This window comes from Canis lupus, chromosome 8, assembly GCF_011100685.1.
Source record: "Canis lupus familiaris isolate Mischka breed German Shepherd chromosome 8, alternate assembly UU_Cfam_GSD_1.0, whole genome shotgun sequence".
Classification (NCBI taxonomy): Eukaryota; Metazoa; Chordata; class Mammalia; order Carnivora; family Canidae; genus Canis; species Canis lupus.
The window spans coordinates 28078431-28105913 of NC_049229.1; the positions used below are offsets into that span (position 1 = coordinate 28078431).

General features: G+C 39.1%; 1 protein-coding gene across 1 annotated transcript in view; it reads left to right on the forward strand.

Annotated features, from left to right (window-relative positions):
* Window positions 1–27483, forward strand: part of FRMD6 (FERM domain containing 6) — a 232166-nt gene that overhangs the window by 66173 nt on the left and 138510 nt on the right. The window contains exon 3 of the mRNA XM_038544706.1: window positions 10795–10857. The gene's annotated coding sequence lies outside the window, so the exon portion shown is untranslated. The remainder of the gene's footprint in view (window positions 1–10794; window positions 10858–27483) is intronic.

Genomic DNA, 27483 nt, shown 5'->3' on the forward strand with positions numbered 1-27483 from the left:
GTGATTATGGATTGTTTTGGTTACTGTTGTTGTGTAACAAACTGCCCCCAAAATTTAGTGGCATAAAACCATCATTTATGATGGTTCTCAGGTCAGGAACTCAGGACACAGTAGAACTACCTTGTCTCTTCATGTAAGGTCTAGGTGCTCAGCGAGGGAGAGCCAACAGCTGGGGGTGACTTGATGACTGGGGGCTGAAATGATTGATTCTGAGGCTTCCTTCAGACATGTCTAGTGGTTCATGTTGATTACAGGCTGGGAGCTCATAGCGCTGCTAGCTAGAGTGCCACCAAGTAGCCTCCCTCCTGCCCTGCCCCAGCACGATAGTCTTAGAGTAGCCAGACTTCATACATGGTGGCTGGGTCCTCCAAGAGTGAGTGTCCCCCCAAAAAACAAGAGGAAGCTGTGTGGCCTTTGCTGATCTAGCTTTATACAGTGTCATTTCCATAGTGATAGAATATTGCTTACAGCCCACACTCAAGGGGAGGAGTAAAAAATCCCACCTCTCCATGTGTCAATACATTCTTATATATGCTTTAAATATGTTTCAAAGTCACTTTATTCATATAAATCTTAACTATCAAGAACTAGAGACATAGTAGGAAAAAAACTATAGTGGTTACTATATAACTGATTAAATGTGCATCTCAGTAATGATAGGTGAAAAAAATATGAAGATAAAGTATATGAGATCTGTGACAATAGTGATGGCTATTGGAAATGTTTGGTATAACCAAGTTTGGAAAGTTCAGGTTTCTTCACAAATATTAAGATTTTTTTTAAATTTTTATTTATTTATGATAGTCACACAGAGAGAGAGAGAGAGAGAGAGAGGCAGAGACACAGGCAGAGGGAGAAGCAGGCTCCATGCACCGGGAGCCCGACGTGGGATTCGATCCCGGGTCTCCAGGATCGTGCCCTGGGCCAAAGGCAGGCGCCAAACCGCTGCACCACCCAGGGATCCCAAATATTAAGATTTTTAACTGCACTTTTAGACATATTTGAAAACAACTCTATTTTCAGAATTCCTATAAGATAAATAACTTAGAATTGCAAGTCATAAACTTTCTAGGTTTTAACTGCCTTTATCTCTTGAAAACCATTGTTTTATAACCAATATGTCAACTTTTTATCATGGAAAAATTCTTCTTGGAAATGCAGCCACGTACTGATTGCATTTATTATAGCTCTATTGATTATTTATATTACTTATTCAATGTCCCTTTATGCCCCACGGAAAGGCCCTAATTTCTCTACAGGCCTCCTGTGAGCGTATTCAAGTTTTACATTCCATTTTATTGAGACTCTCTCTGCTCTGTACTCATATTTGTCATGACTTTGAAGCATTTAAATTCCTAAGCCTGGATAGTCTACTCATGAGAGCGAGAGAAAACGTATTTCTGTGCGTGTCTTTGATCTTTGAGGCGCTCACTACAGGATTTCAGTTCATCGCAGATCCTCAGTTTCCACTCTATAATAATGAATCTGGGAAGAAAACTGTAAAACCTTGTTTTAGACAAAAATCTCTTTCTTATAGCTTTTAAATGATAAGATGAAAAAGAAATCGCCCCTTTGAGAAAAGAGGAGATAAAATGGAGCAACCTGTGGAGACCCAAGGAGATTCAGAGGTCTCCATTTTGAGCACAGCTCTGTGGTTCCAGAGGGAGCCAACCAAGGACAACTTTGTCAGAGATTGTGGATTGCAGTAGCTCAGAATAATAGATGGTTTAAAGTCTATAATTAACAACCTTCCTCTGAGGAGTTAAAACAACAGCCTTAGAAAGAGGGGTCAGGGGCCCATTTTGAAAGCCCTCAGGGCAACAGCCTTCTTCCAAGCGTAAGGGAAAGCAAATGTTTAAATAAGCCACTCACCTACTAGTTACAGAGTGACTTAACTGACATGTAGAAGTTTGTATTTGCTAAAATAAGGTACCACATCACTTACAGAAACAAGTTTATCAGCATGTGTGATATTCTCTAAATTAAAAATATAGGAAAAGTACGTGTGTATGCCCCCCTATGTATATATTTGCAGGGAAATGATATTTCATTGGAGGAATGATTATAGACCTATCCTTGTCACTTAACTTCCAATGGTCTACTACCAGCTTGGATTTGTTTCTATTTGTAAAGTCAATAAGTCATGAGTGAAAACTTCCATGGAAAAGCTTTTAGAATTCAAAAGTAATTATTCATTCAAAACCCAGACCTCTGTTTGGCTCTTTGGATGACAGGGCTGTGGGGCCTCCTCCCTTTGTTCTGCTCTACACACGCAGAGAGGAGGTGGAGCCAAGAAAGATGAAAGTTCTTGAATGCCTGGCAGGACAAGTCTGGCAACTTTCAGAACAATGGAAATTAAATGGTCACATTCTATATTTTTCCCCAAACTGATATGACTTCTTCAGTGGAAGTTGTTATACTTGGTGTAAACTTGCCTATTACCACTGTAACCCACTGAGGGGCAGCTGTAGTTGAGCCCCTATTAAATTTCAAGATGCTCCTGGAACAAGACCAGATTAACCTACTGGTTCAGGAATGGATGATAGGCTTCCTGCTCAAAGGTATTTGGGGGTTTAGTTTTAAATATTTTGAAAGAAACAACTCTTTTTGTTTTCAGTCTTCAGAAATAGAGTTTTAGGGGGTGGTGATAGTGGTGGTTGTCCTTTATTATAATGAATTGCGAAGACCAGAGAAGGTGGGAAGAGACCCTGAGGACCAACCATAGCTTCCTCTGTTAACGACGAAGAGAGGGGAGAAAAGAAAAGAGAGAGAGAAGGAGGCTGAAGGAGCACTGCAACTCTGGAAGTAACAAGGCTTTAGATAGAAATCATAAGTGAGGCATATTTTATTATCATGTCTAACCCATGACTAATTTTCCTGTGTCACATTCTCTTTTGTGATAGACCTTTTTTTAAACAAACAAAATCTTAGCTTATGTTTAGACAATAGCCAAGGGAAAAAAAATGTGGTTTTCAATGGACCCGAGTTATTGCTAAGGATTAGTTCCTGAGTTTTGGTCACCAATATCAATAAGCAACTATATGTGATCATCAAATGATGGGAGCATGGTTGAGTTCTAATTGGTTGAATTTATTTATAGTCTAGTTGGTCAGAAAATTACTCATTCCTAAGTTATAATAATTATTAAAGTGAAGCAGTCACATGTGGACTTTATATTTTATTTAGGTTCTGAGTTTTAATTTGTTCTAAATAATTACTTGGATTCTACACACGAAATGCTCCCAAACACACTGTGTTCTTTTAAAACACAGTGGAAATATGTGACATTTATATATCATACAGTTATTTATGAACTTTATTTACATGAATTACAAGGGAACTTTTTAAAATGTAAGATGATTAATTACCTAAGTTTATGTGTCAAGGTAGGTGTTAATTTTCATTTAGCCTAGTTTTCTTCAAACTGAGAGTCAAAGGGTTGACAAATCCATTTAGTGTGTTTTGACCAACTGTATTAAAGAGAAACAGAATGGGATGGAATTGAATGGAATATAATCAGATAGAATATACCAGAATGCAGGGTGCCTGTGTGGCTCAGTTGGCTGAGCATCAGACTCTTAATCTCAGTTGAGGTCTTAATCTCAGAGTTGGGAGTTCAAGACCTGTACTGGGTGTGGAACCTGCTTAAAAAATAAACAAAAAACAGAATGCATGAAGTAAAAGTTAATACAGTTTTATGTAACTTTAATTTCAATCTTGTGTGTGTGTATATGAAAATGTCATTCTGGATCAAAATGTAAAACTTATGTCTTTTTGAGGGTGACAATTCAAAAGTTTAAAGTTCTCTATGTTAGCCACTGGTTCGTAGTTTGGATAGTCTCTAATATTGGATAGTCTCTAATTGACTTTATTATCAAGTCTCTTATGTGAGATTTGAGTAACTTGCCCAAGATGTATACAAGGTGGCACTGAGCCCAATGGCTCATCTACCCCTCCCTCTACCAAATTTCCTCAACTTTCAAGCTGGACAGAAAATACTCTTATTCTAAAACATCCTACAAAAATAATCAAAAATACATCTGTGATGATGCTACTTCATATTTCTGCAACCTCTTTTAATTGTACTTTTTAAAGATTTATTATTTATGTGTACGAGAGAGAGAGCACAAGTGGAGGGAGGGGCAGAGGGAGAGGGAGAGAGAGAGAATGTTGAGCAGACTCCCCGCTGAGCATGGAGCCTGTTGCAAGGCTCGATCCCAGGACTTTTAGATCATGACCTGAGCCCAAGTCAGATGCTTAACCAACTGAGCCACCCAGGCATCCTCTGCAACCTCATATTAATGTATTAGGCATATAGATAATAATGCACATGATACCTCTGTATTAAAATTGTATGTTTTCTGATGGAAAGCTGGCAAAACCATAAAGTAAAGGATTTTAAGGACTCCTATTCCAGGGCAAGTTTTCAACTATATCTTTTAAGACACGTGGCTTTCCAACATATTGTAGGTTTCTCTGTCAGTAAGTTCCTATTTAATATCCAAACTGTTTTCTCTCTAATCCCATCTCATTTCCACATAGTCTCTCCTCTGTGGAGAAATTCATAGAGAAAGCAGTTTAATCAGTAAAGCTTGAAGAATACACCCAGGAATCCAGAAATTTCAATTCTCAAACTTTAAATCAGCAGCTGTTGACTCTTCTGGGGAAAAGTGCATGAAGACTTCTGAGCCTGTCCTATTCCCAGCCTCACTTCCCTCTAATCTCAATGCCCCACATCGCCTTTCAGCCAAGACTCAGATCAGCTCATTCTCTGCTTGGGTCTCTTAGTGAAGAAGTGTGCCAGAGAGGAAAGGGCTGCACACAGGCCATTAAAGCTCTTGGCAACTTGCCTAAACCTAAAAGAGGAGAAGGGAAATGTGAGGAGAAGAGTATACCAAAATAAGTTCCAGATAGATCCAAAGACTTAAATGTAAAAATGCAACCGTAAATGTACTGGAAGAAAATATGAATAGAGTTGGGTTATTTTTTTAATTCTTGAAGAGTAAAAATAAGGACCCCCCCAAAAAAACCCCAAATAATAAATAGAAGGTATAAACAAAAAAGTCAGTAAATTCACTACTCAAAAATAAAATTTTCTATTTAAGAGAAATACACATGTACAATGTTAAAAGCCAAAGCAGGTGAAATGTTTACCATATATTATATAGTAAAAGAACTAATTTCTATAATATATAGAGAACTTCAATGAATCAAAAGGAAAGAAACAAATAATACAAAGTAAAAATGAACAAATAAATAGGAATTAAAGGCCTATTAAATGTTATATTTCACTTATATTATAAGAAAATACAAATTAAAATGGCATAGAAATTTTCAGTTATGAGATGAGCAAAGATTTAAAAATCAGTAACACTATTTTTTTATTTTTTTGAAGATTTTATTTATTCATGAGAGATAGAGAAGAGAGAGGGAGAGTGAGAGAGGCAGAGGCAGGAGAAGCAGGCTCCCCTCAGAGCAAGGAGCCCAACATGGGGCTTAATCCCAGGACCCTGGCATCATGACATGAGCTGAAGGCAGACGCTTAACCAACTGAGCCACCCAGGCACACTGAAAATCAGTAATACTATTTAGATTAGCTTATAAGGAAAGGAATACACTCCTACATTTGTAGTAGATGTGCAAATTGGTACAACCTCTTAGGAGGATAATTAACCATATCTATCAGGAGTTTAAATATACATACAATGTGACTCATAGATTCTATTCCTAGGAATTTATCAGATACATAGATATATTTACACATAATGAAAAAACTTATGTCCAAGACTGCTGTAGAATTGTTTGGAGAAGGGGGGAAGAACCAAACAACTTTAACTTCCATCACAAAAGGAATGGCTAGATAAATTATATGTCTTTACTTGGACTGGATTACAAATGCAGTCGTTGGACAGCTCGGTGTGTATGAACATGGAACAATTGCTGAGATGTGTTAAATGGGGAAGGCAGGCCAAAAACTCTTTGTCGAGTATGTAGCCATTTGTGGAAACAGAATGGGAGGGGCTCTTATTCATACGTGCCATGTGTGCTTAGAACGTCTAGAAGAATATACAACGAGATAACATTCATTGACTCCAGTGAAGAGCAAGGTAGGCTTAAGTAGGCATGATTCGGCCTGTTCTCCATATCCTTTTGTAACTTTTGAGTCTTGTGTAGTATAAATGGATCACCCAATGCAAAAGTATCTTATTTAGTTAAGAGAAGAAAGGAGAAAACAAAAGGAAGGGAAAATGGCTGAAGGAAAAGCTATGAGGGAGAAGGGTATAGAAAAGTATGTGCGTTCTACTTCTAATTTGGAAATTTGAAATTCCAAATTCCAAAACTAAATTTGGAATTTAGTCAATCATGTAAAGATTTTAATTTCAGTGTTGTGTTAGCTGCCTGGGCATATCCAAACACTCCGGGTTCGTGCAGTCATTCTAACTTTAGTATTTAGTGAAATGTCTCAGACCATCTTCCCACTGTAGAGGGAAGCTCATGATGCCTCATTGCCAAGGATTCTCAGAGGAGTAACATTCCTCTTATTCTATTTCCTGAATGGCATGGCATTCTTTTATTACACTTACATATTATCCTACAGCTTGTGTCTTTGCCATTTGCCAATTCAAATGTGTAACACAGCCTATTATTTATTTTAACTTCCCTCCTAAAGTCTCTGACCAAAAACAGTTGGTCACAGGAGAAAGTTATGTCGCAGCATGGCACAGTAGATGGCCAGTATTAGATTACAGATTGTCTTGGTTTTAAAAGTCCTTGGGAATTTCTTAGAAACCTGTTTTCCTCTAACATGCAGATTCCTGCCTAGTCTCAGGCCCTCGGAAACTCAGATCCTCCCCAGCATCCCTTCTTTTCTCCTGTACCTAGAATGTCAGAATGGCTGGGGTTGTGTGTGTGTGTGTGTGTGTGTGTGTGTGTGTCTTTCATGAAGGGCAATCCATTTTTGCCTCTTCTGCCTTGTGGAATTCTTCTAGAAGTTTTAAAAAAATCTTTTCCACCAACTGCATCAGGAATAGGAAAAAAAAGTCTAAATGCCCAGTTATAGAGAATTGGTTAAATAGATTATAAGATGCTGGTGATGAAGAAAAATACATTCACTACAAATTATGTGAAATTCCATATTTACTGGAGTAGAAAAAATTCTATAACATATTAAGTGAAGTAAGAAGTTTACAAAATAATATATGTGTGTCCAGGGGTACCCAGGTGGCTCAGCAGGTTAAGCATCTGCTCAGGTCATGATCTCAGGGTTGTGAGTTTGAGCCCCATGTTGGGCTCCACACTGGGCATGAAGCCTGCTTAAGATTCTCTCTCTCTCTCTTCCACTACCCCTCCTTTCTCTTTGTATCTCTCTTTCTCTCTCCCTCCCTAAAAAACAGTGTGTGTACAGTAAATGTATATGATATAAATATGTATACAGTATGCATATGATATATAATGTGTACATATACATGTATGTACATTCATTCATATATATATGTATGAATATTGTTTAAAGATTTTATTTTTTTTTTCATGAGAGACACTGAGAGGGAGGCAGCGACATAGACAGAGTCCCCCACAGGGAGCCTGATGCAGGACTTGATCCCAGGACTCTGGGATCAGGACCTGAGCCAAAGGCAAATGCTCAACCACTGAGCCACTCAGGTGCCCCTAGACAGAGGTATCTACATGCAAAGGATTGCAGCCCAATTCCTAAGGCAGAGCAGATTGTCTCACTGTAGTCTAGGCACCTTCTTCAGAGAGCTTGGCATGTTTCATCTTTAGGGATCTCAGAGATAATTTAATATGACTCCCTCATTCGAGGAACCAAAACTAGGAGAGAAAAATAGATTGGAAAAGTTCACAGAGCTAGTTAATGTAAAGGCCAAGAAAGCCCACAGGGCTAGGCTAAACAAATAAATACGTTGGAGATGGCCAAGTGAACAAATGAGTGAGTGCTCCAATACGATTGTGAAACTCATTCTAAATCTAACACATTCGGCTTGTGTTGCCTGCCCATTGGACGCTCCCGTACATTTCCTCAAAGCAGACAAGAAGGAATTGATTGTCTAGAGCAAATAGGCACGCAGAAGTGCCCCACTTTAGGACACACAGGGCTGCTTTACAGGCAAATTCGACTCAATTCCAAATATATAAGAACAACTCTGTCTAAGTAATATTCTTTGTAAAATAGGTAAATTTTCTAAAAGACAGAATGATCAACCTTAACTCATCTGCCACCTCACTCCAAACTTTCATATGTAAAATGTGCTTTGCATGGATCTGCCTACATTAAGTGAACTGACGTAGTTAATGGAACATCCATCCCTTGTATGTAAACACAACCTGGTAACCTCCACTATAGAGTGTGCATTTTGAGTCACAATCACCAAGGTATTTACAGAATTGAAAATTCAACTCTTCACATATGTTCTCCATGATATTTTCCTCCGTAGATTGAGAACAATATTTTACAAAGCGTCCTTCCATGTGTGAATGGCTTACCCTTGCAAAAGTGAGCTGGAGAGGACAGGATCACTTATTGTGACTGAGTTGGTTGAAGTGGAGCATTTGTCACACCTGCCCCATGCAGGAGGCCCTGTTAATGTACAGCAGAGCTCACAAGCTCAGATGCTCACAGGGGCCAGATAGGTGACAGACATGAGCAAAGCATGTTAGGGGAGAGAAGTAATGGGGATTTGTTTGGGCAGTGGAGATCGGATAGTTAGTGCCCCATCCAATGGGGGTGGGTTTTACTCATTTCTAATTCATTGTTACTATGCAGAAATATATGCCAGGTTTTGACAGACTGTCCAATTTTCTTTAAGAGAAAATACAAGTCCATACATTCTAATGCAAAATCATTCAACTTGCTAATGTTGGCAACTGATTCAAATTTGTTTTAAAACATTGCAAGTGATGGTCAAATAAAAAGTTATTTGGCCCACCCACTGGTGACTAGTTTGAGGTTTCCAGACATGTACAAAGATATTTAGTGGTGGTATTAAATTGTATAAACTAGGGCATTCGTTTTCAGAATAAAACGTGGAGAAAGACCACCCATCTTTTTATACAAACCATATGCATCCTTTAGTCTACTTTAATCACTTCTTTCCTAAAGCTGTCCCCAACTCTCTGACATCATACATCTGTATGGTCCGACTTCACAATTCATGCCAAATAAACCCTGTCCTTTCTCTCTTTGTTTCTAATTATTTCACATGTGCAGGTCTTACATTCAGGTCTCATTATAAACAATTCTAGGGCAAAAATCATATCTAATACTTCTTCTATGTCTACTTCAAAGTTCAAAAAATATTTGTAGTTTTTTTTTTCAATAAAAGGAAAAGAGAATAACCTTTGCTGACACACACTTAGTTATACTAGAGATGAGTTTAGTGTCTTGAAGTTCCTGAATTTCTAGACTAGATAAGCTAACAAATCCAAGTCTGCAGGTACTGTGCCCTGCTGAGCTAAGAAACACTGGCTTTCCATAAATGTTTAAGAAGAAGCAGTTGGTAAAAAAATAGCTATGAGTTCATCATATCTTTTCTAGATTTAAAATGTAGGATGTATATAGTCCCATGGAGGTGATGTGGTCCTTTGTAAATCCTAACTTTGAAAAATTTTTCTGAGCCACCTTTTGTCTGCAGGAAACCCTCCATTGGTGGGTTGATTTAGGCAGTAAGAGAATGGTACGCTCACTTAGAGAAAGTCAAATTCATATTTCACATTGACAAGTCAGAACTTCTTGGGCTACCTTGGAGTCATTTGAAGCAGCAAAAGCATGAGCTATAACCAGCCTTAGTCCAGAAATGAGAAGTGGAGAAAGGAGAAGTAGACCCAGAACTGAAGCTCTAGAAATAACTGACCACTATATTTGTCCCTATCTGGGAGTGAGGTTGAGTGGCCAAGCAATGGATCTCACCAAAGCAAGCTTTGCAGTGTGCTAGACAAAGTTATCTCTGCAGTGCCAAGAGCGGGCTACAAAGTCAGAACAGCTGGGCATGTGTGCCAGACCAACCACGAATGTGTCTGGGAGTGGGCATAGTGTTCAGTTTGAACTGGCCAACATCATTTGAAAGTCAAGACATGTGAAAACAATACCGCTGTGGATTCCTAAATCCACTGAGCTCTATGTGGTAGGGAATCCAAAGGTTAAAGTGAAGGGACCATTTCTGGTATGAAATGACTGACTGCCTGACCAAAGAAAAGCATTGTATTTTCTTCCTTATTTGGAAATATTGATAAAATATGCACAATGTGCTTTTACTGAGAAAGCTCTCTCTCCATACTCCTTATTTTCACAAACATCACACATATATGCCTCTCAGATACTTCTTTATGATTCTTATAATTTCCTGCATATTTTTTAGGAATCAAGAAAATAAATAGACCACATCGTTACATTAGGAAGTAGATTTTGTAACGCAAAATTAATAATAATAATAATAATTATTATTATTATTTTGTTACTGAAAATAATGCCTTACCTTAGGCAAACAATACTTGGGTCAAAATAAACATTACTGCTGTTTAGGATATTTAGTTGTATCTCTAATATAATTATCACCTTCTGTTCAATAAAATTTATTCTAAATCATGAAATTTCCTTTTTTACTTGTCACTGTGTTGATCCAATTGCATCTTCTTCATACCCAAATTTGTATAAAAAGCAATGTAGAAAATGCAATGAATATATCTTTGGGATAATGGTGCTTATCTAAAAGTTAGTTAATCGTAATGATAGAGTAATTTCTATTTCCTTTCTTGATTGCCACATCGTTCTCTCCACAGCCTTTACATCCAGTTTTTTCTCATGAAGTCTCTTCTGGTTGAGAAGTTACCGAATTTCATCAGGTAAGAATTACTAAATATGAACCTGAAAGTCTTATTTCAAAAGCATCCAAGTTGAGAAAATCTAAAAATGTGTCCGCTCTGGACAAATACCTAGAATGTAAACTGGGAAAGGTCCAACAGGATCTCCTGTTATTTCAGTGGTTCTGAAAGTATGGTCCCCAGACCAACAGCATCAGTGCCAACTGGGAACAGAGCAATGCAAACTCTCGGGCCCTTCCTTGTGCTTTAACAAACTTTCTAGGTGATTCAGATGCACACACAAGTCTGAAAATCACTGCTTTAGATAGGTTTTGTGGAACACAAGAACAAAAAAATATCTCCTCTAGATTGATGGACTTTGATATATTTGATGTCTCTTTTTTCTTCCTTTTCTCCACTGATTTTTCCTCCTTCCTGCACGTTCATCTATTACTTATTTAGCAAGCTGAACTGTACTTCATAAGATCATACTGCATTAAAAACCTGTTATTACTCTTTATGACAATTTAAGTGACATCTGATATGGGACTCCATCAAAACTAGGTATGCAGTAGAGGTTGTCAACTAATTAAGTGATTTAAATCCCTTTTTAGCCTTTGGAAGGAAAGCTTCTATAGTCACATAAGACACACCTTTAAAGGGGTGCCCAACTTCTAAGATGGTTGCCTTTTATATCTAATATCTGTAGGACATTCTCTTCACAAGTTAATAATTTCATGTGGGCTAGAAGTGTTGAATTGTCACCTCTGAAGTCATTTGCAAAGGACTGTGTTGTCCAAAAGGAGTTCATATTCTCTTGTAATATTTAGGATATGTTTGAGGTCTACATAGTATTTGTTATCTCCAATTCTGGAAGCCAGTCTTGATAGCTTCCCAGTGGTCATTTCACCTCCAACCTTAATATAATTTGGTGTAACCCTGTGAATACCTATGAGTTGTCTGCTAAACCTATGAATTATGCTGTTATTCTGAAATGATTACTAAATGCTGCCCCCAAAATGCCTTTGCTCAAGATACCCCTCCTTTGCAAAGGTGTATATGATCTCTTCTCTATAGCATGCCTATTTCATGAGAAAATACATATTAGAGTCTCTGAGACTGTTTCTTCATCTGTAGAATGGAGACAATGATAATCTACTTGTTAGTATTGTTGTAAGAAATAATGAAGGTAATTCAGGTGCACTTAGCGCAGTGCCTAGCTCAATAAATACTAGCTATAATAAAAAATAACTTTATTAATAGAATTGTAAATTTAAAAATGTCACCTTACCTCATCCCACTGAAAACAAGCACATAGGGAAGAGATCAAGTGTCTCTGATTCCAACCACTACTACATTTTATTTTCCATGGAGATTTGCTGTTGTTGTCAGCTCTCTGCTCTTTTAATTCCTTAGCTACTGCTGGAACTCCAACATGGAGCCATGTAGAATTAAGAACATGATAAATTACAGAAATCCATCATCCATCACCCACCTGTAGGGCTAGGAGAGCACTGAATAATATTTGCAATTAGTTCCTCTAATACCCATCAACCCTTAGAGCAAAATCCAGAAGGACAGCAAGATGACCCAAGTGCAGGCATAAGGTCAGAGGGTCAGAAGAGTACCCTGAAAAGTGATTTACCTCACTAACCTCTATTCAGCTTACCAAGTCCAGCATATATCCAATTTTTAAAGATTTCAGGAGAAAGAAATTTCCCTAATATTTCATATAGATGTTCATATAAATAAAAAAAGCTATATATGATTATGAAATCTCATTTTGGCATAAGTTTAAATATTTCTTAGAGAGAATCTGCTGCAAAGTTCCAGTTCCATCTATGACAAATGACTGCAGAGATGACTGTGGCGAGAGAAGGGATACAGAGATAGGAAAGGAGATTCTTAAAAGAGAGGAATGTAAAATATTAGGATTAAATAAATGTCCAATAAACAAGACATTTCTGACTTTGAATTAGTGGCATAGAAAAATGAAAAACATCTGGAATCTGTACTTATTTTGCTGGTCAGAAACACAGTTTTGAGGTTCTTTTTTAAATTGTTTACTTTGTAAAGACAGACTTATTAAAAACAAATGTCTTAGGTGGTTGAAAAGAGAACGTAGTTGAATTCAGAATCCCAAGGCCTTAAAGGGAGCTCTTTAATTTCAAAGAGTTTTTACTTTCCATCAACTAAGCTGCATGCTGTCTCCTTGGAGTCCTTTTGTTCCATTTCAATACACAGTTGAAGAGTCAAAGGCTCACAGACCTATTTGAAATTTAATAGTAAATTTTTGGAGAGAGATAGACTCATTTTTTTCATATTCTTCAGTTATTTTATATGATTCTTCCGTAGCCAGCCCTCCTTCACCAAAAAAAAAAAAAAAAATCATCTCACGGAGGGATCTACCTACACATTGACCCTTACTTTTATTATGGACACAGCTGGGAATTACAAATGAGGTTATTTCCCTTTTATTTCTGAGGAAGATTATTTCTGTGGATAGGGTTCTAGTCAAGACAGACTAGGGAGTACACAGCAAGTTTATGGGTTATTGTGTTTTCTGTTGGTGCTTTCACATGCTCTTGCTGGGGCTCATAACTAGTCACTCTCTAGAAGGAGAGCGGGTCTAATAGGCCAATAAGGTGACCTGGGGTGTTGGGATTCTGAGGGGAGCACCCCCTGGAATTATTTCCTGTCAATGCCCTGCTGTGCCTTTAGAACAGACCCCTCTGCCTGTATGGGACGAGGGAGAAGAAGGGAGGGAGGGTTGGTGAAAAGGAAATGTCTTGAGGTAAAATAGGCATTCTCTCCTCCTTCATTGATTTGCTACCCTTTGTAAATACTTTATAAATAAGTAAGTATTGTGAGGAGCCAGATCTCAGGGAAGCCATGGAATGGAATTGTACATTAGGCATAAACTGTATTAATGAAACTCTGGTGGCATACTAAATTCTCAGGATGCTACTGCTGAACCAGGCTCATGCTGGCCTTTTATATTCAAGTCATGGTAATGAAGAAAGTCCCCATGTCTTGAATTTTTTATACCCAAGTTATTAAATTCAGGAGTGTGGACCCCTTTACCTTACAGTAGGCAAGGTAGAGGCCACTTTCCAAAACTGTCATTCTCTAAAAAAATGAAACAAAACAAAACAAAGAATCTCCATTTATGGTTCAGACCACAGGCCTGGTTGTCTTTCTCACTTAGTCTGACTCTAAAATACCTAGGAATAATTTGTTGTAGGGGAAGAAGGCGAGGGGGTATAAGGTTACTTTCTATGAGGCATTCCCAGAATCCCACAATAGTTATTGTTAAATTCATCATCCTCTTCAGCCTTTTTTTTTTTTTTTTTTAAATTGGAACATCTCTTTGGATAGGTTTCCAGAGAATTAGTAGCCATTGTGTGACTTCATGCTTTCTTTCATTTACGCAAAAGCTACCTTTGATTAATTTTGGGGGATGGTTCTTGATGTGTTCTCCCAGCCGTACCCTTTCGGTTTGGTAAACATCAGTCTCTCTGCCTTCAGCCTTCATCTTTTCCAACCGAAAGGTGCAATAATTCTCCCTCACACTTGGCCTTTCTAGTTCCCTTTTCTGGACGTGCTCTGGAGTTTATTGGCCCAAAGAATTCCAAGCATGGAACAGTATATTTCCAAAAACAGAATATAAATATTCACAGAAGCTTTAAAACTACCCTAGAAAAAAGTCTGTATTTTTTTAGATATATATGGATTTTGTATTACTAAAATTAATGCAAACCCATTGCTTTTATGAGGTTTGGATTTTTTTTAATCACACTATGAAGTCTATTAAAATAACCCTTTTTAGTCTAGAGAGATGATACCCACCACCCTCTCAAAATGACTACCAGGAACACTTCAATTAATTCTAGTTCATTACTGAGAATGGCTTAAATTTAATTCTTAAGATTTATTACTTAATTTAATTTTTAAATATGACTTGAATTTTAATTTTAAGATCCAGAGACAATGTAAACATTTGGAGGAAAAGAATTAAGGTCAATTATCTATTGACATGAAATGATTTTTGTAAAAGGCAGGCTATGAATATAAAGACAGCTTTGTCTGCACTCCTTGTGCATCAGGTCTTTGGTCTTGCATCAGCTGAGGGGGCCCACCTGACTCTGACTTCCTCCTACAGGTGCTCCCTGGCTGAGGAGGATGGAATTTCCCTTCGTGACCTCCCTATGCTGGCTTAATTTACAGGCTTGCTGGGTACCCATCAAACTGTTTCCATTTTCATGAGATTTTACAGAACTTTAAGTCTTCTGGTCACAAAATATTTCCTTTGTGAAACCCTCAGACTTTTGCTTTCCCTCTTCATTGCAGTGGCAGGAATACAGAGCTTTCACATGATTTTTTAATGTGATTCAGCTGCCCAAACAACAGTGCCTTCAGCTGTACTTTGGAATTTGCTATGTCTCTGCCTCATTTTTCATTTGCAGATGCCTGGAACTTTCTCTTCTCTGTCTCTGTCTCAACCAGCAAGAGCTCATGGTTATGAGCTGTATCTTTGCAAACATGAACCTATCAGTAGGTATTCCCAAAATTATCCTTTATCAGCCAGTTTCTGGTAGGGTCATACATTCTTTAAGAGAGTAGATGTATATTGAAGATCCCGGTCAGCACCAGGCAGTTGGTAGCAAACAACTGTGACCATGAGCCAAAGCAAGTCCTGCTTGAGTCCTATGGTCAACAGTGGAGAGACCAGCATATGAGAGATACGGAGCAGCCAACATATGAGAGATAAAGGGAATCAAAATAATTCGAAGATCAGGGCCAGCTTGGCACTCAAAACCCAGGAGGATTGTCCGAAGGAAGAGTCTCTGACACCAGAGTTTGTAGGAACCACAGGGACAGAGCATTAGGAAACACAAGGCAAGCTTATGTGCCAGTATCAAAGGAGGCATTCTGATCATTTCCACCTTCTGAATTTCTCTGTATTCCAATAGATTTGACAGTAAGCCCAATACAGATGGGAACAGGGAACTGAGATGGGGGGCGGGGAGTGGGAGGGTGCCGGGGAGGTAGGGGGGCACAGGCACAAAGACTCTGTTGGCAAATCGAACTCCAATAAAATAAAAAAAATACAAAAAAATAAATAAAAACAATAAACAACAACAACAAAAAAAGAATCTGATGTATCTTTTAGCATTGTCATAGAGAAAGAAGAGTTCTTGAAAAGCACACATGTGAACATTAAACATAATGTGGTTGGCCAAGGCCATTCACACCAGCTGAAAATTCCTCTGGCTTCTAGCCTTACACATGCCTATCTCAACTATTTTTCTTTTTTAAAAAAATATTTTATTTATTCATGAGAGACACAGAGAGAGAGAAAGAGAGAGAGAGAGGCAGAGACACAGGCACAGGGAGAAGCAGGCTCCATGCCCGAATTTGAATTTGAATTTTCAGATCCAGAGACAATGTAAAGTAAACATTCGGAGGGAAACGAATTAAGGTCACTTAATTGATGCGGGACTTGATCCCAGGACTCCAGGATCATGCTCTGGGCCGAAGGCAGGCGCTAAACTACTGAGCCACCCAGGGATCCCCTCTCATCTATTTTTCTAAAGCAGAGTGCTTTTAAAATTTTTTTATCCTGTAAAATTCGACATATGACCTCCTTCTATGACAGAGCTCTTTTTCGTGGTCTCCATAAGTAAGCATCACCCAGTATATCCCCTCACCCTTAAACTCATAAACTCCATCTTTTCTTCAGCCCTCAGCATATTGTCTCTTGACCTAGTGCTCAGTATTTCCATTTTCCTTCATCTGAAACATCTTCCTTGTCTTCAGAGCCTTGAGGATACAGATCTGTGCACACCAGGGACAGGAACCTCCCAACAGTGAATTAGTTACTCTGACCATCTTGTTTGGCATGTTGTATGGAAATCATGTCCTTGTCCTGATTCCATCTCTCACTGGCCATGAACGTTAGGCAAGTCTCTTCCTTTCCCTGAACTTGTCCTGCCTACTCCAGTGAATTATTGTAAGAATCAGATGAAATAATGGAAGAGAGAGATTATAAATTTTAAAGCACAACAGAAGGCAATTGTTGTAATAAAATATGGATTCTTGGCTCACATTGGTGTGGAGCTCCTTCAGTCATTCTTTTGGCTTATTTGTGCAACCCCTAGTGATGTATTCATTATTGCTGCTAAGTGGCATAAGTTTCACCACATCCCTTACTTCTTCTGTGGTTTTCTCTGGGCAGCCACATCTGCCATGAGCTGATACTTCTCAGTAGGGATGAGGTGGAAAGACATGTAACTAAAAGGGACTTGGAGGCCTCTGGGTAATGAGACATCTTAGATAGGAGTCACTTTAGCGATGCCTGGGTGGCTCAGTGGTTGAGTGTCTGCCTTTGGCTCAAGGTGTGATCCTGGGGTCCTGGGATGGAGTCCTGCATTGGGCTCCCCAAAGGAGCCAGCTTCTTCCTCTATGTCTCTGTCTCTTTCTCTGTGTCTCTCATGAATAAATAAATAAAATCTTTAAAAAAAAAGTCACTTTAGTTACTCCAACCCAGAATATGACAATAACAATATTATAAAACCATATAGCCAATAATTTAGCACTGTGTTTCTTGTCATTTGAAACTTCCATTCAACCATGTTTGATCTCTTGTAACTCCCACCATCATGAACATCAAGTCTTACTGAGGTCCTACTAGTGCAATTAAATTTCAGCATCTATTTTTTTTTAAATCTAATTTTTTAAATTTTTTTATTTATTTATGATAGTCACAGAGAGAGAAAGAGAGAGAGGCAGAGACATAGGCAGAGGAAGAAGCAGGCTCCATGCACCGGGAGCCCGATGTGGGATTCGATCCCGGGTCTCCAGGATCGCGCCCTTGGCCAAAGGCAGGCGCCAAACCGCTGCGCCACCCAGGGATCCCGAATTTCAGCATCTATTTTTGCCTATCAAATTCTGCTAAGCCCTATGCTAAGTATACAATAGTGAGTAATTTACATGTTCTTCCTTAAGAAACTCACATACAGATAAATACACACATAAACATTGCTATAGGGGAGATATATTCAAAGTGCTATGGGAGTATAGAAGGTGGAGTAGCTCAGCCAACTCTGTTTGAGAAGTTGGAGAGGAGGTCTATGTGAGTTGGGCCTGCATGAATAGAACTTGATCAGAGAGTGAATACAGTGCAGTACTCAGTACACGAGCTGCAGGGCTAGCCCAACTGGTTCAGATTCTGACTCTCCTGCTTCCCAACTGCAAAACTTGGCTAGTTATCTTTGGTTGCCTCAGTTGTCTTATTTCTACAATATGATATTGTGTAATACTAATAGAGCCTACCTCAAGGTTTATCATGAGCAGAAATGAGTTAAGGCATGTATAGTACCCAGAACAGTTCCAGTCATGTGGTCATTCAATAGGCAGTAGTCATCATTATTGCTATTATTATTCTTCACCGAGCCAACAAGCGGGAAAGAGATTCTTAGAACTCTTAGAGACTTAGTCCCTGAATTTAAGAGACTTCTATGGTCATCATTATCACTATTAAAAACAATAAAGCTTAAATGTATGTGCCAGGCATTTGACTCCTTCCATATGTAGCTTGACTTAATTCTCATAACAGTCCTAAAAGTCAAAAAATTTACACTGATATATCAATGATGTTACAAAAGATATGAAGTAAGTGAAAAACAAGTGGCACATAGGGTAGATGAAAGAGAATTACAAAAAGACGAATGTTTATAACCCAGAGTAGGAGGCAAAAGTCAAAGGTAGGCTTTACAAAGTAAATGGTAGGCTTAGGCCAAATGAGGATGCAGGCATGGTTTTTTGTTTTCATTTTCATTTGTTGTATTTTTAGTTTTGGTTTTCATTTCTTTTCATGTTCATTGCCAGGCATGCCCTTTCCAATCTATTCCAGCTCCCAGCACTGATCTCATACCCAAGTCTGAAAACATTTCAATATTGAAGTTAGTGACACATGGACAAGGATGTAGAACCTAAGGCTGGCAACTGCTCACAAACATGTGTTGAGCAATGTTTTCATGCCAGGGACTGTGCTATGTACTTTTAGACACATGATCCATGAATAAAGGTATTATTACCACCAATTTACAAATGTAGTAACTGAGTCTGAGACAGGCTAAGCCTTTAAAGGACAAAGAGCAGAGGCACTAGAGCAGGGAAGTTCATGGAGTGTTCGAGAATCATTTAAACTGGAAGAGAGAATCCTTGCAGGGAAGTTGTATGAGTACAGGTGGAAGAGGATAGATGATCTTGAAGGCCAGGCTGAGGAATAGGAACATGGTGACAGGAAGCTAATAAATGATAGGCTTCCTTTTCTTCTTTACAGCTTAATGAAACTTACCCACAGGAAACATGTGGGCTGCCACAAGTTTTGCTCTAAAGTGGGAGATGTGCTGGGAAGGGCTGAAGAGGTTCACTCGTCTTTGGAGAATGCTCCACCGTAGGCAGGGACAGTCCTTCAACTCTTATAACAACACAAGGGAGGAAAGACTGTCCCATAAATATTCTCATCTGGATTTTCTTCATATGTACTATGTCATTTTTAAGAGAATGGCCACTCGGTTCCCCTCCCTGGATGCCAGTCCTTGAGATCTGAGTAATATGTAAGTCCTACACAGCAGAGTGCTCTCCAAATCAAGAACAAGTTCTTTAACTTACTATTCTAAGAAGTCCTTTAGGGTATGGCTCCTGTTTATTTCTTTGCCCTCATCTTGCGCCATTCCCATCATGCACCCCAGCCACACTATTGTTACCAGAAAGCACAAGATTCTCTCTAAAACACTTCATCAGACTGTACTCCACCTCTGCCCTCCATAATGCTGTGCACTTACTTCTAGGATACAACCTCTCACTGAGAATGTGCTTACTTGTCTGCATTAGACTATAAGCTCCATGAAGGTAGAGACCCTTGTTCTCTACTGATTGCCTGTATCAGACACTTCCCAGTACATAGTCAGCATTCCATGACAATTTGTCAAATGAACCAGTAAATAATTAAATGAGAGAATAAGTGTTATGATCCCCTGGTTCTTATTGTTGGACCCTGGTCTTCACCTTGCCAGTGAGTTCTCCCTCTCTAATTGTCTCTCTAACCTTAGATGCTCCCAACACCAACTTGATCACTGATATCCATGTCCCTTTTCAGATCTTACATATCCCCCACACACACTTACAGTCTAACATACACACACACTCTCCTTTCTGGTGGTCATCCTTTGCCAAAAACCATCATTCTGTTGCTGTTAGCCATGAAATGTTTTGGGTTCTCATTTTCCTCTCAAATCCACCAATTATGTTTGAATGGACTCATTGGAAAAAAGAGATGGGGAAGGCCAGCAACATGTTGATTTTATAGCATTGCTGTTAGCAGTTCTTGTAGTAGAGGGGAAGTGTGTGTGAATGTAGTGTGTGTGTATGTTTGTGAGACATCAACCCACAGCTCTGACTAACTCTCATGGAATGAATAGCCTTGGAAGAACGTTGGCACGTGCCTGCTCATTGGAAAGGGGAAGGCCCTACATGGGCAGTCCAGGTTCTAGGGGCTCAGGAGGAGTTCAGCCCAGCAGGCCAAACCTGGTAGTCCAGTGCTGACAATAATAATAACTTTAGCAGCCTAGTTGCTAATACATATGAGAACTCCCTGTGTTCCAATCACCATGCTAAGCACTTTACCTAGATTATTTCAATTATTTCTAATGTCAGCCCTAAATGGTTGGAGCTCTTATTAGTCCTGTTTTACAACTAAGGAAACTGAGGTCCAGAGATACTAAGTAGCTTGCACAAGATCACACACTAAGTGATGGAACCAGATTAGAACCCAAGCATTCCTCCAGTCTGGAGTGGTTCCTTTAATCACTGAGAGAATGTGGAAGCAACACACAAGCAAAAACACACATGTGTTTTTACAATATAACTCTCACAACCGGGGGAAATGGAAGAATCATTTGGTCTTAAGGAACAGATAAAGAAAATAGTTAAAAGTATCTTCCAACATATTGCATTTCTCAGCATGTTTATAAATTTGTAAGTGTATTCTGTTATACATCCAGGGAGATCAAGGGAGCACTGGGGTGCCACACATTGTTCTGCATGTGAAAGGTGCTCCCTGGAATTGTGCAGTGTGCAGACTGCTTAGCCTCACATGGCGACTCCAGAAGGCATGCCTCTTTATACCCATAAAGTAATAGGGGCCAAATGGAGATGTGTTAATGGGGCTTGAGCTAGTGTGGCCTTCAAAAACTAAATAAAAGAAAATGTGGAACAATAACCCCCATCATGGTAGAATAGAAAGATGTCTTCCCAATGTAGCTGCAGAGAGACTCTTCATTCAACTATATCAGTGTCATTCAACCCTATCAGTGTCACTTGCCACTGTTTCCTGCACATACATCCTTGGATACTTCCCAGACTGTATAAATGTTTCTCCCTCCTCAACCTCTCCCCGTCTTCCTTTAGTTATTACCTTTGTCATCTTTCTTTACTTACTACCTCCTTCTGCAAGATATAGACATCCATTCATCCATCCATTCATTCAACAAATGTTTTTGGAGCACCTGCCACATCCCAGGCCTTAAAGTAGATGCAAAGTGAAAAAGATGAGTAAGGCATTTCTCAACCTCAAATTGTTCACAGTCTAGAGGGGGATTAAACAAAATGATCCTCTCCACAAGTTTTATAACCATTCTCTCTTTTTTCCCCTAGTTAGAGGGATTCTCATGTTTTGGAAACATTAACAGTGTATTTCCATATGGGTTAAGTAACAATTTGAAACACTTAAAAACAAATACATTCTAGAAAAACAGACAATATTTTGAAAGCTATAAATCAATAAGTTTGTATGTCTGTATTTCTTCCGGTTCATTTTGTGAGGAGGCAATAAAATGCTGAGTTAAAGTTTAGTTGATTTTCTCTAGGTACTTGCCAAACTCTTGACATCACATTCTACTGTGTTTTTAAGATTCAGAGAGTCTGCACAGTGCTTGTGGAAAGTTCAGTTGAGCAAAAGAAACCTATATGTCATTCTAGCCTGGAAGTGACTTTTTTTTTTTTCATTAAATGTATGAGGCTTGAGCCAGACAGCTACATGTAGTATGAAGATAATTTCATCCCCAAAGACATACAGTAACAGATTATCTTATGGGAACCATAGCAGGTGAAAGACTTTTTTTAAAAATCCTCTGCTATGAACATGAGGCTTCAGCTAGCCACACATGTTCCATTTGAGACCCGAAGGCTTATCTTAGTAGACTATAAGCTCTCTTGCAGCAGGAATTGTGTCTTATTTGTCTAGTTCAAGCACCCAGCGTAGTGCTTAGTAAGTACTTGTGATTATGTTATTCTACTGATCAAAGTGGAAGTCTTTGTCATTCTCTGATGGCCTTTCATACTACCTAATGTTCTGGAAAAAGGGACATTAGAGTTAATGTTTGAGATTTTTGGGGTGAGGCAGGGGAATTATTTTACTTTGTTTTTGAGATATGTCATAAATCAGTAGGGACCAGGATGAAACCAATGTCCTTGTCCATCAAGGAAGCTTAGATATTGAGCCTTTGACCATCCTGCTTGATAAATAGAGCAAATAGATGATCTTATCTTCCCTGTGATGAGCAAAGAAAATAATTATATTCCCACCTTTGCCTTATTTTCACCTCAGGCATTGTAAACAGCCCATTCTATGGCTCTAGACCGCACATGAATTCCAAAGGCTGTACAAAAGCATTAAGAAACTACAAGCTTTCCCACCACCCCATACTGCTGTTGTGGTACATCTTGGTATCAATTCACAAACAGCAAGTGCCCTAAGAAGTATGTTTGGTCTGAAAAACACAATATATGTGTCATCTCACCTTCAATGGAATGCGGAATTTTATGTCACAACCCTCTTCCTGTACAACTTGACATTGGCATTTGGTTTGACTTGGTGAAGAGAAATGTAACAAAACTATGACAAATTTTCCTTCCAGAGCACTTCTTAAGGAAGCTTTGTTGCTTTACAGGAAATTTGTATTGCTTAGCATTCATGAGATGTCCCATTATTGAGAAGATTAAAGGCCAAAAAAATAGATTTCATCTGAACATATTTAGAACTCACAATAAAAAAAAGGTAAAAAGATTAGTTAATGAAATAAGGACATTTTAATCATTTTATTCCACACATATTTCTCACTTTCTCACCTATCCTGTAATATCTTCTCAACATGGTGTCACTCATATACATTTTGGGAGGATTTTCGTATTCTTATGTATTGAACTCTATAGTGTCAATAAATTCACTACAAATTCTCATTCACAACTCTTACATTTTCCTACAAGGATTCAGAAAGAAACCCAGACATTAAGGGAAAATCAGTGGCTGCAGCTGCAGGGCCCTTATTCTGTTTTTTTACATCATAAATGTCTTTGCTGAATCAGAATGGTTTTCACCTTGTGGTGTAATTTCCTGCTGCCTGCCTTCAGGTGTTTGTTTGGAAGAAGCCATGTGATGGCTGTGCTTTGAGTCCCCTCCCCATCCAAGGAACCATCCTCTGGGTTTTACCTTGTCATCCAACCTCTGGCATGGGTGGACACTGCTGCATCCACTTTGTGCTACTGTTCTTTTAATGACCTAGTGACAGGCAGGCCCTTACTGATCTGAAGTAGACTCCTCAATTTGAAATTGAGGCATCTGGTAGTAAGATGATTTTCTCTAGGTACTTGCCAAACTCTTGACATCACATTATACTGTGTTTTTAAGATTTTAAACATTTTATATATATATATATATTTTAATTTTTATTTATTTATGATAGTCACACAGAGAGAGAGAGAGAGAGAGAGAGAAAGGCAGAGACACAGGCAGAGGGAGAAGCAGTCTCCATGCACCGGTAGCCCGACGTGGGATTCGATCCTGGGTCTCCAGGATCGTGCCCTGGGCCAAAGGCAGGCGCCAAACCGCTGCGCCACCCAGGGATCCCTAAACATTTTTTAAAAGAAATATGTTGTTGTGGCTCCTGGGTGGCTCAGTCAGTTGAGTGTACAACTCTCAATGTCAGCCCAGGTTGTGATCTCAGGGTCCTGTGATCTAGCCCTGCATCGGGCTCCATGCTGGATGTGGGGCCTGCTTGGGATACTCTCTCTCCCTCTCCCTCTCCCTCTATTCCTACTCCCCTTTTAAAAAAAAGGGGAGGGAGAAAAAAGAAATACATTGTTAAAAACAAGAGCTAGAGACACCTGGGTGGCTCAGCGGTTGAGCACCTGCCCCTGGCTCAGGGTATGATCCTTGGTCTCGGGATCGAGTCCCACGTCAGGCTCCCTGCCTGGAGCCTGCTTCTCCCTCTGCCTATGTCTCTGCCTTTCTCTCTCTGTGTGTTTCATGAATAAATAAAATCTTAAAAAAAAAAGAGCTATGGTTTAATTTCTGCATGTACATTGGTGTTGTTGTTTTCCTATCTTTTGGTTCAGCCCATTGAATAAATGTGATTCTTCTTCCTGAACAGCTAAAGAAATATACCATCCATATAGTGTGTTTGGATGTCATAGTTAGATGCTTCCTATGAACCAACTCTTCCTAAAGTTGAAAATGCCCATCGATAATAGAAGTGATACTAGATTGTTTTTTGTTCTCATTTTATTTTTCCTGATCTGGTATCCTCCTACAGAACAACTTACAGTGTAATATTCACCCTTGGAAAGTATGTAAACTGTTATGTGGTAGATGAAAGAAGTCAGTTTATTTGGGCTCTTTCCTATAGAATTATATGAAATTGGTCTTTATACCTGCTTTTCCCTCCTGTCGAGCCTGAATGGTAATTCATTGATTTTTTTTTTTTTTACTCATTTACTTAATTCATTGATTTTTTTTTACTTATTTACTTAATTCATACATTAATTAAAAGCATTTATTAAGAACCAATTATTTGCCAAGACATGAAAAAAATAGAAAATAGTGAAGATCCTTGCTATTTGCTTGGGGAAACAATACCTGCACAAAACAAATGAGTTCTAAGAGTTATTCAAAATGTGTGAAATCTAGTCGTAATAATAAAAATTATATTACATAGCATTTACTTTGTGCCAGAAACTCTTTATGTGTTTTACGTATATTAACTCTCACAGCACCCCTATCAAGTAGCCCCTTTTATGATCCCATTTTACATGTGGTGAAACTGAAGCATGGAGAGGTAAAGTAACTAGCAGCTGGTAGAGAGCAGAGCCGGGATTTGAACCCAGGCAGTCTGGCTCCAGAGTCCAGAACTCCTCGGCCATGGCTTACTATTGTGTATATGTTCTGTATAGAATTAAAATATTGCAGCCTGAGGTTACTCAGGGAAGACATGGTTCTTGAGTAGAACCTTAATGATAGTGTAAAGTGTGGATTGTGAAGAGGGAGGGCATGGACTTCTTCTTCTTTTTTTTTTTTTTTGTTTTTGAGAAAGAGAGAGCATGGTGGGCAGGGTTGGGGAATGGGGGCAGAGGCTGTGGGAGAGAGAAAATCCCAAACAGATTGTCTGCTCAGTGTAGAGCCTGACATGGGACATAATACCAGAAGCTTGGGACCATGACCTGAGCCAAAACCAGGAGTTGAACGCTCAACCGGCACTCGACATCACAGGACTTGGATTTTCTAAGAAGCAAAGATAGCAGGAAGAAAAGCTGGGACTTGGAAATGAATGTGGTATATGAGAGGAGGAATGACCAGATTGCAAAATGGTGTGAGAAAACTTTTATATAGGGCTTTGAGCACCAGACCTAAAAGTTCAAACAGAAATCCATAGGTGAGTGTAAAAGCAGAGACTTGACTCACTCATGTACAGGTATACTTACAGCACAGAACTGCTAAAAGCAACCCCTGGTTATGAGTATACTAACATTTAAAAATACTGCAAAAGTTTTGTTTGGGTTTTTTTTTTTTTTTTTTTTTTGGCTTTAATAACTCAACCAAGTTGCTGCTGGTGATGATAGGTGATGTACAACATTAGAAGCCATCAGAGCAAAGGAGCAGCCAAATCATAATCTCATTGTTTTTATTGTGTCTTAAGTGTTGGCTCCTTAGGCTGGAGGTGCCAATGGCAGGGCCATTAGCCAAGAATTTCAATTACCTCTTTGGGCCAGAGGAGCTCCCTGCCATGAGGCATGGAGCTATTCCAGAAAAAGCCTTTTGAAGAGACTCTTCAATGCTATAAGGTCTCAAGTTAATATGGTGATGGTACTGTCTGCCTTTTTCCACACTCTTTGTAAAAATATCGTAGGCCATGGAGCAGTTTTAGGTGTTTTTTTTTTTTTTTTTTTTTTTTTTTTTTGATACCTCTCTGAGGTACACAGATAAGCTAGACATGACAATTCACAGCTGGCTTCCCTGACACTGAATTTTAAAAGTAGAGTGAGGTGACTTCCTTAGCAATACAGAGGAGGGGGCAGAGACACCCCAAATCTCTAAGGGGTTCTGTGCAAATGACACCAGATTCATGACTGTCCATGAAGGTGACCTTGAGGGTCCTTCTGACCAATCTTAATTGCAGTGGTATTCCTATTCCTCCACTGGGCATTCATCAGAAAATGGCAAGGCTCAGATTTGCAGCAGGATGGAAATTCACTCCCCTGGTCCCCAATAGTCAAGGACTATTTGGGTTAGAATTATAGCAGACTATTTGCTGCACATATTATCCTTCTTTTATATTATGTTCTCTGGCATCCCCACTGCCTATATAACTCTGCTATATCGTATGTTCTCTTCTAATTTGATTTGAGACATTTTAAAAGATGGATTTTCATTAGATACTAACAAAACCAAACACAGGGAGAAGTTTGAAATGAAAAAGGTGTTCTACAGGTCTCTGCTTGATTATTGAACAAAGATTATTAAAAAAATCAGGGGGCAGAAAAAGCTGCCCTCGGATGAAATGTCTTCTAGAATCTGCAGCGGTAGGACCCAAAGAGGGGTTCTGGTTTTCCCATTCTCTTGAAATCAAATTTTAGTGGAAAGCCTTATCTCTCTTAATGCTACTACTACCCTAGCTTGCCCCCCACTTCCCACTCTCTGATATGCCACTGTCTATGCCTGTCACGGCTCTCACTTGAAGAGTTCTGACTAATCTCAGCCTTGAGGAGTTAAATGGAAGGAAACAGAAAAGCTCACAAACTCTGTGGAAAGGTCAGAGAATCAGACTCAGAACCCATATAGGGAAGTGGAAAGGTCAGAGAATCAGACTCAGAACCCATATAGGGAACAAGGGAAGCTCCCAGCTCCACTCATATCATGTACACAGCTTGGCTCAGGCATTGCCATCTCTGGGGACAACATGCCGTGGCTGGTACTCTTGCCCCTAAACAGGGGTTGCCATCACCACCAAAGCGAGTGCTAAACTGTCCAGACTTCTCTGTGTCACTCACTCCAATAGTAAAGTCCCCAGTCGAAACACCCAATTAGCCTCCTACCAAACATGCAATGGTGATGTCCTCAGAATATGGGTCGGGGATTCAGGTCACGGGCAGCCAAAATATGATATTCACTTTCTCTTCCATTCTCCTCTACTTGCTCCCTTTCTACCTTAAATCTAGTATAGAACTTCTAGGTTTTTTTCCAAAAATATTCTTTTGATCCTCACAGTATTATTATTCCCATTTCACAGATGTGAAAACCAAATGTCTTAGTTCAGGATGCCATAACAA